This window comes from Phoenix dactylifera, chromosome 4 (genome assembly GCF_051530095.1).
Source record: "Phoenix dactylifera cultivar Ajwa chromosome 4, Ajwa_hap1_PhDact_Kaust_v1.1, whole genome shotgun sequence".
NCBI lineage: Eukaryota > Viridiplantae > Streptophyta > Magnoliopsida > Arecales > Arecaceae > Phoenix > Phoenix dactylifera.
This window is the reverse complement of record NC_143193.1, coordinates 11,537,045-11,546,788: the sequence shown is the minus strand read 5'-3', so window position 1 is coordinate 11,546,788 and position 9,744 is coordinate 11,537,045. Positions and strand designations below refer to the sequence as shown.

Genomic DNA, 9,744 nt, shown 5'->3' with positions numbered 1-9,744 from the left:
GAGCAACGTCCGGGGGGTCGTCCGGCACGTTGATGATCTCGAGGTTTTCAGTCGGCACAGGCTCGGGGTCGGGGGCAGGGGCCTCGGGTACCGCCTCCGGGACGGCGTCCGTCTCGGCCGCCGGAGCCGCCTCTATGGTGCCAACCGCCTCGGCCACCCCCGTCGAAGGCTCGGTGGGGTCTTCTTCGTATATCCCCGCCTCGGATGTCAAAATGGCGGGGAGGGCTTCCACGTCGGACCCCAGGCCCAGGTCCTCCCTCGGATGGATCGTCAAGAGGTCGTATTGAGGGCAGTACCGGCGCATCTGAGCCCGGAAGTTCTCGAAACCTCGGAGGAACCCGTCCACTGTCTCCTCCTCCAACATGTCGCGGAACTCTTGCGACTCGTTGAAGAGCTCGACGGCATGTTCGGCTCGCTCGAGTGCCCTCCTCTCCCGGGCCTTAAGTTGCTCGATTCGGAGGCGGGAGACCCCGTCCTCATACCTGAGGGCCGCGACCTCGGCCTGGACCTCCCCTAAGCGCGCCTCCGTGCCGCGCAAGGCCGACCTGGTTAGGGCGTGGGCGGCCTTCTCCTCCTCGAGCCCCTCCGCCATAGCGAGGCGCTCAGCCTCGGTGGCCGCCCACCGAGCCTCGGCCGCGGCCAACGCCGCCTCCAGCTCGGCGACTCTTTTCTTGGCCGGCTCCAGCTGTCGGCCGAGCTGTCGGACTTCTTCCCGACACCCGTGGGCAATGAACGCCAAGGTGTCGAGCTCGAGAATATGCTGAAAAGAAAGAAGCGAGGATATTGTGAGTTGAAAAGCACACAAGTACGCTAGTAACTCAAGGAAATTAAGAAGGAAGCTTACCCGGGCGGTGTTGCAGTAAGCGCTGTCAACGACCTCCTCCAGCGAAACATTCCGGAACACGGCCCGGTCCGCTGGAAGTACCGCACGCCGCAACATGAAGTGCACGACCTCGGCATCCTGAAAGGCCGAGCTCCCCTCGGGAATAGGGGAGTCCGGCTCGACCGACTCCTCTCGGAAAGCCCGGGAAGAGCTTGGCACGACCGGGCCCGAGGTCCCGGAGCCGCTCGCTTCGGGGCCTCGAGCAAGCCCGGGTTCTGGCTGCTGCGGGGCCATGGACGACTCCCCCCGCTGGGCAAGGGGGGCAGGGCAAGGAGGGGCCGACGGGCCCGCATCACTAACGACCCGCTCCCGCCTCGGGTCGGCTGCAGGGGCCCCCGCCTCGGGGCCACTCGTGCCGGCTGAACTGGAGGCGCCGTCCGACCTCGCCCTCTTCCGGGGCTGGGGCCTAGCTCCCCCGGCCTCGGCCTCTCGCCTCCTCAGGCGAGAGAAAAGTGATGTGTTGCTGGTCGGCAGGCGGGGAATATCTGAAATTAAAATTTCGTTAAGTGTCAGACCAGTGACAGTAAAAGCAAAGAACGAAGAAAAAATAAAATAATGTAACCACCCTTACCCTCGGGGCGCGCCGAGCTCAGACCTACGCTCGCCAGGGCGTCCTCCCGCAGGAGCTCGGTCAGGTCGTTGCCCCTCCCGAGGGCTCGCACGGAGTCCAGGGTCCTCAGCTCCCTCCTCGAGGGCTCGGAGAACTTATTGAGGGTCTTCAACCGAGGGTTCGCCCACCTCGGGTCGAACCCCCAAGGCGCCTCGGACGCTAGGAAGAAAAACTTCCCCTTCCACTCATGAATCGAGGAAGGGGCACCCTGGAAGAGTGACATACCGCCCCGAAAGGCGAAGTATAGCCACCCTGCATCCGCCGGGTTCTTCTTTAACAGAAAACACTGGCGGAAGAGGCCTACCGAGATCGGGATCCTGTGCCCGAGGCACAGGGACAAGAACCTGATTATGGTCCTCCACGAGTTCGGAGCCAACTGCGCCGGAACGAGCTGGTACTCGGCCAGCAGCTGGCTCACGAACTCGTGGGCGGGAAAGCGCAGGCCAGCCCAAAGTGTCTCGCGGTAGACCGCGATCCGACCTGGGGGCGGCTGCGTCACCCTGTCCTCCGGCCCCGCAGTTTCAAGACGAAATCCGGGCTGGAAGAAGAACAGGGAGCGGATCAGCTCCAACTCCTCCTCCGACAGGCTCGATCCCACTTCCTCAGGACCCAAACCCATTCCCACAGAAGAACGAAATAAAAGTTAAAAAGAGCGGAAAATGGAAGTTGGGAAGGAGAAGAAAAGAGGAAACCCTAGTGAAAACAGGGTGAAAACCTACTGGACATCGCCGGAAATCGCTCCGGGCACCGACGGCAAGGTTCGGTGGAGAAAGGAAGCAAGGGAGAAAGGCAACGAAAATAAGAAGCAGCCAAATAAGACCTTTAGGGCAACCTCGAGGGGTTTATATAGACCCCCCTGACGGCCCAGATCGATGGGGTCGGTTCCCATCCCCAGATCGGGTTGCGCCACGTGTCGACCTCGGAAGCCGAGGCACCGTATTCACTCCGGATTAATAAATCGGGTACGAAATCGAAGCGTTGTCCCATCGGGTCTCGGGGCCTCATCATGGGTCTGCAAAATCAAATCGTCTTGAGGAACGAGCGGACGCTGCCCCGCCCCCCTCATTTAATAAGATCTGGGACACGTGGAGCCTCGATGTGGCCTCCACCTCTCCGGAATTGTGATCCAGTAATACGAAATTGGAAGCGTCCGACCTTGGGTCACGCCGCGTGTCCATTTTAAACCCCGTAACGGCACGCTCATTAATGAGCGAGAAGCCTCGATTACGGGATTGAGGCACCGCCTCGACGAGCTCGAGGACCCCCATCATTAATCCGCCGTAAGGCGATCCTGGCGATTCAAGAGACGCCACCTCCGCTTCAAGAAGCGTAATGATACGAGCTTCATCATAAGCTCACTGAATAAAGCAGCCTCGAGACGCCAAAGGGCACAGGTTTCACCATGAAAGCTCCGAGAAGCGCAAGGGGGCGGACGAGACTCGCCCCCCAACCTCAGTGACAGACTTTACTTCCCACGTCCGAGCCCACAAGTCGCTCGAACTCGGAAGTCGGGGGGTAGTGTTGGGGGGAATAAGATTTTTTTCCAAATGACATAAATGCCCCTAAGAAGCCGTACAAATTCCGACCCCGGACGGCCGAAGTCGGCATCCGACTTCGGAACGCCCGACCTCGAGACCTCCGGCCTAAAAAAAACCCCGATGTTCGAGGTCTACTCTTGTCAGCCACCTACTACGGCCGCGCGCCTCAGAGGTCTGGCCGAGGACCATACCCTGACGCCCCTCTGGCATTTATTACGCATGGTCGCTGTAACTCTCCGGCTTACTCCACAATAAATGCGGATCTCCGGCTTACTCCACAATAAATGCGGATCTCCAGCTTACTCCACAATAAATGCGGATCTCCGGCTTACTCCACAATAAATGCGGATCTCCAGCTTACTCCACCATAAATGCGCATGGCTCCTGTCATCTACGGACTCTCAGCTCTCCACGGCAAATCAGCCCAGCAGAGTCTAGTCAACTATGATAAGTCTCCGATCTCGGCCATACCTCCGACACCAATGCAATAATTCGTCTGACAGCGTGCTAGTTCGGATTATACGACGCCCTCACCGCCGACATCAGGGCAATGATTCGCCTGACCATGCGCCGACCTGAACAACATGCCGAGCCGTACTACGGCCTCGCCCTGTTACATCGCAGGTAAACCAACCTCCGCCTATAAAAGGGAGCCTTGGCCTCTCAGGAGGGGGTTGGAAGATTGATATACTCTACAGATATTATTTATCTCCTTTTCGATACTATTTGCCCCCTCCCTGACTTGAGCGTCGGAGGGCCGGCGCCGGAAAACCCGGCCACCGGTTCGTGTGCAGGCACCCGGACGGAGGGCACCGCCAACTGACGGACCACCGCTTCGCCACGAGGACCTGCCGCCCCTTCTCTCCGACCGCCCCAGACGGAGGACGCCGCTCGCCGACGGACCGTCACCCCGCCGTGAGAACTCACCGCCGCTCCCTCTCCTCGACCGAAAACTGCCCCCGGGTCCAATTTCCAACAACAGGTCCCAAAGGTAACTCGCAGCCAGCACTATGGACAGCGGGCCAAGACACTTGTCACGCATCCAAATGCAAACAAGGAAGCAAAGAGGGATGGTTCTTGTACAAAAGCCATGGAGGAGTCCAAGGACTCTTCCATAGAGGTCGAGTAGGGAGACTCCGCATCCTAGATGCATCAGGCCGAGACATTAATGGAGCCAAGAGAAACATGTCAGCGATCTGCAGGAGGAGGATTGCTGGATCCGCATCCCAGCCAACCAGGACCTGCCTCCCGGCCAACCAGGACACGTGTCCCGGCCAGCCTAGGAGCACAATCCAGCCAGCCATACAAACTGCCAAATCAGCAACCCGCGAACACATGGCAGCACCCGCACGGGACACGCGACCTGGCCAACCGAGCGACGCATCCCGTGCATCCAAAGATTTCGGCACATGGCCGAAGGGGACCAAACTTAGTAGGATCCCCTTGCGGCTGATTTAGGAGTCTTTTGAATTTTGAATTGCTTCCACAATAAGCCATGGCATTAGGCCTATATAAAGGAGCCATTAGGGCCCTTCCAAGGCATCTTTTAATTATCGTATTTCTTTATTGTAAAGGGTGTCCTTTAGATCCCCTAGGTGGGAATTTCAGCCGCAAGGCTTGGACTAGGGTGGGGTAAACCAACTCCCCTTAGATTGTTCTAGGCAAGGCATGATCCCTTCCCGCTCTTGCCAAGAGTCTTTATTATTTCATTGTCTATTGGAATAGAATCATTTTTCTTTCATATTAAGCCCCATACTTTGATTCTTTCCCATCATCGGACACCTATGTTGGAGTAGCATAGCAGTAGTTCCAAAGGCAGCAAGAAAAGAGCGCGTTGCCTACTTCAAAGATGGTCCCATCATCATCTTCATCCTTGGACCTTGGCGCGGGGTTTGGGATCGCAAATCCCCGCGAGCCAACACTCGGCCAGGCAGCGGTGGAATCCGATCAAGTCACAAGGGCAACATAAGGACGGAGTTCAGAGAGAATATATTACATTATGTTACACAAAAATAATAGTATACTGTGTAATAATATTTTAATATATGAGAGTACATTATTATATTATATTATATCATATCATGTCTTATCATATTATATTATGATACTATATTATATTATATTACCTTATATTAAATTATTATATTACATTATGGTGCATTATAATAATATTATACTATATAACAATATGTTATTATATTATATTGTATTACTTTACAATATTATATCACATTATATTACATTATAATAATATTATACTATGTAAAAATATTTTAATATGTAATATTATGATGAATTATACTCTATTGTACAATACAAAGCAACGTTCTTTACTGTCATATTATCATACCAAATGCACTTTCTCAGTTTAGTTACTAAACATAAGTTAAAGTTCCACAACACTTTAAAAATATAGTTACAAAACAATAGACAGCTTTTCATAAAAACTCTCCACAGTTTAAATTTCGTCTCAAAGGTCTTTGCCTCATAAATCCTTACTGAAAATCCTACTTTCTGAAGGATCAATTGGTATGTGAAGGAGGACCATTTGGACCCATAACAATTCATATTTTGATGTCATAGTAATTTAGTCAAAGAGGTCTCTTGGTTCCATGCTTAATAGCTTAGGTGGTTGTCTTTTTTCTAAAGCTTTCTAAGTTTCATTTTTTATTACTGTGATAACAATTTGTCGTTATGAAATCTTTATTTGTTACATATTTCTTTTGATACATTATTTGTTACAGAATTTTATTCATTACAAATTTGTTCATGTTAAACCTGGTTAATGATAAAATGTTTTTCTGATAGCCTTGGGAGTTCAAAGTATTCATAAATTTGGATAATCTTCACATTGTACAATTTCCAGTTTAAGAAGAAATTTATTAAAAAAATACATTAGCCAAATTAATGAGCCAAATTATGTCATGCTAAGAAGTAAAAGAAACAATATTTTGTACATATAATGTTCTTAAATTATGTTAACCCATATGACAAACATTTCTTTCTTTTGTTCACCAGGCTATGACCAAAACTTACATCCTATAACCAACCCACAAGATAAAAAACAAGGACATTTGCTTTGCTTTTACACCATACTTCTTTGCTTGTCATCACTACTACATCATGTTAATTGCTTCCCATGCTTTCCTCGATGCTCTCCGCTGCTTTTTGCTATCAACACCATAGTTCATCTCTTTCTTCAATCTCGTCCCACAAGGAAAACCTTTATTTTTCTTCTCTACACTGGCTTAGCCAACACAAACAATGTGTAATCGTTTCATGCTGTGAAAAAGGGAGTTCTTTGTGTTATTGCGTCATGTAAATCCACTTAAACACAAAACCTACTTCGAGTAGGATTCCTAGAGTCCTAATTGGATTAGGAATGGAAATCCTAGTTGGAGTAGGACTGGGATTCCTACTTGGAGTTGGATTCCTACAATCCTAATGAGATTAGGAGTTTTAAATTAAAATTGGATTCTTACTTGGAATAGGATTCCTCGAGTCCTAATCGGATTAGGACTTCGGATTCAAATTAGAGTCCTAATTGGATTAGGACCAAAATTAAATAAGTCCTAATTGGATTAGGATTTCTTAAATCCTAATTAATTATTAATCTAATGAATCAACAAGACTCCTAATTGGATTAGGATTGAAGGGGTCAATTGAGTCATGGTTCATTAAGTTCTAATTGGATTAGGACTTACCTAGATTAAACCCAAATTGGTTCACCCTTGGTCCAAGCCTAATTAGATTAGGACCTAACCATGAGCGGCCTTCCTAATCCTCTTTAAAGGAGGATTAGGTTAACCATGAAGGAGGGGCACATGCCCCTCCTCCTTTTCCTTGATTGGTGCGGCAAAGAAGAGGGGTCGGCGCCCCTCTTGGAAGTTTATCAAGGAGCTCCTACAAAGTAGGAGCTCCACATGCTACTTAAGAGGAGGCATGAGGGCTGACCTAGGGCATCATTGAAGCCCTCTCCCTCTCCAATTCGTGGCCCCCTCTCCTCCCCTTTCCTTGGTTCAGCCGCAAGCAAAGGAAGAAAAAGAAAGGTGGCCTCTTCATCCTCCCTTCCTCCTTCCAACGCAAGGAAAAGAAAGAAGGCTGCAGGGGTTTTGTTCCTTTACTATTTTTTATCCTTCTTCTTCCTCCTCTCAAGCACATTCAAGAGTTGAAAGAAAGAGAGGAGATCAGCCATTAAAAGTTGTCTCTGCAAGGGAGCTAGCACCCCGGGGAGACAAAGAAGCTTGATCGGTTCCTGCTTCGTGTGGATACCCGTAGAGGCCGAGCACTTGAACGGCTTCAAGCGAACCTTCATCCAAAACCACGATCATCAGTTTGCGGTGATCATCTACCCGCACAAGGTGAAGATCTGATCTTCTAATGTTATTTAAAAAGTTTTTTTTTTAATCCTTATCTATCTACGAAGGGTTTTTGAACAATGTTCATGCGATGAACGGTTGATCCCGCGCATGCCTCTTCCGCTGCATCTGAATTTTTTTGAATTTTCTGCGGCATGCGCGGGGTCTCCAACAGTACATACAGATATATGTAGCCCATTCGATGTGCGAGCCAGGGGACGTTATTCGTACTTCATTACCTTTATCGATGATTATTCACGGTATGGGTATGTGTATCTTATGAGACACAAATCTGAATCTTTTGAAAAGTTCAAAGAGTTCAGAAATGAAGTAGAAAAACAAACTGGAAAACCTCTTAAGGCTCTTCGATCAGATCGAGGAGGAGAATACCTTAGCGGGAAATTCCGGAACTATCTCAAGGAAAACGGCATAGTCTCACAGTGGACACCTCCGGGTACACCACAACTCAACGGGGTGTCAGAGAGAAGAAAATCGGACTCTATTGGATATGATCCGGTCCATGATGGGCTTCACTGATCTACCAATATTTCTTTGGGAAGATGCCTTACTTACCGCAGTATATCTACTGAATAGAATTCCCTCTAAATCCGTTCCTACCATACCGTATGAGATATGGCATGGTAAGAAACCAAGTCTTGGTCATCTCAAGATTTGGAGATGTACGGCCAACGTCAAAAGACTATAGGCGGACAAACTAGAGGCTAGGACCATAAGTGCTCATTTTATAAGATATCCTAAAGAGTCAGTAGGATATAATTTTTACGTCTCAGAGGATCACAAGGTGTTTGTGAGCCGTCACGCCATCTTCTTGGAAAAACAGTTTATCCTTGATAAAGGCAGTGGGAGGAAAATTGAGCTTGAAGACAAAGTCTCTAAAAAGCAACGAGTCATGGATCCTATCGAACCCATTCATACAGAGCCAGTACACGAGATCCCTCAACCACCTCGCAGATCTAGTAGGATCTCCCATCCTCCTGATAGATACTTAGGTATACTAGAAGAGGATACCGAGGAAATGTTCCTAGTGGGAGATAGGGATCACATGCAGGATCCCAAAACCTACAACGAGGCGATATCTGATATCGATTCTGAGAAATGGCTGGAAGCTATGAAGTCAGAGTTAGACTCCATGCATTCCAACAAAGTCTGGATCCTAGTAGATCCACCAGAAGGTATTGTACCTATTGGATGTAAATGGATCTACAAAAGGAAGATAGGTTCGGATGGAAAGGTAGAGATCTATAAAGCAAGGCTAGTGGCGAAAGGGTATAGTCAACGCGAAGGCATTGACTATCAGGAGACCTTTTCACCTGTAGCCATGCTAAAATCCATCCGAACATTGCTTGCCATTGCAGCATTTCATGATTATGAAATCTGGCAGATGGATGTGAAAACTGCTTTCCTGAATAGATATCTTGATGAAGATATCTATATGGAACAACCTTTGGGTTTCACTTCCAGTGATGGAGATCACAAGGTCTGCAAGCTACAAAGGTCCATCTATGGACTAAAGCAAGCATCTCGGAGTTGGAACACTCGTTTCGATGACGCAATCAAAACGTTTGATTTCATCAAAAATGAAGAGGAACCATGTGTTTACAAAAAGGTTAGTGGGAGTGCTGTCGTGTTTCTCGTACTGTACGTGGACGACATCCTCCTGATAGGGAATGATATTCCCATGCTAACCTCGATCAAGGTCTGGTTGTCAAAAGAATTCTCCATGAAAGACCTTGGGAAAGCATCCTATATTTTGGAAATAAAAGTCTATAGAGATAGATCTAAAAGGATGCTTGGCCTATCACAGAAGATGTACATAGAGAAAATGCTGAAAAGGTTCAGTATAGAAAACTCTAAAAGGGGTCTCTTACCCCTAAGGCATGGAATTCATCTCTCCAAGAAGATGTGCCCCAACACATCTAAAGAGATTCATCGCATGAGCAAGATCCCCTATGCATCAGCAATAGGGAGCCTCATGTATGCCATGCTATGTACACGACCTGATATAGCCCTTGCTGTGAATGTCACAAGCAGATATCAGTCGAATCCAGGTGAAGAATACTGGATAGCTGTGAAGAATATTCTTAAGTACTTGAGAAGAACTAAAGATTTATTCTTGGTTTTTTGAGGATCATCAGAGCGGCGTTTCCACCTCATATGCGACTATGTTGAGAAGAAGTATGTCGAGGTGCAGAGAGTAGGCTCCGCGGACAACGTGGCAGACCCATTCACTAAGCAGCTGAGTCAGCAAAAGACTGAAGCCCACCTTGAGAAGATGGGCCTAAGATATATGACCAATTGGCTTTAGTGCAAGTGGGAGATTGTTAGATGTATGCC

The 9,744-nt window shown here is 48.6% G+C and overlaps 1 long non-coding RNA gene across 1 annotated transcript; it reads right to left on the bottom strand.

The window, feature by feature from the left end:
• Positions 1 to 1,301: 1,301 nt before the first annotated feature.
• On the bottom strand, positions 1,302 to 1,579 carry LOC149753649 (uncharacterized). The gene is made up of 2 exons (XR_016400414.1): positions 1,455 to 1,579; positions 1,302 to 1,368 (listed from the first exon to the last, which is right to left on the bottom strand). It is a non-coding gene; the product is annotated as an uncharacterized LOC149753649 (long non-coding RNA).
• Between the last annotated feature and the right edge of the window lie 8,165 nt (positions 1,580 to 9,744).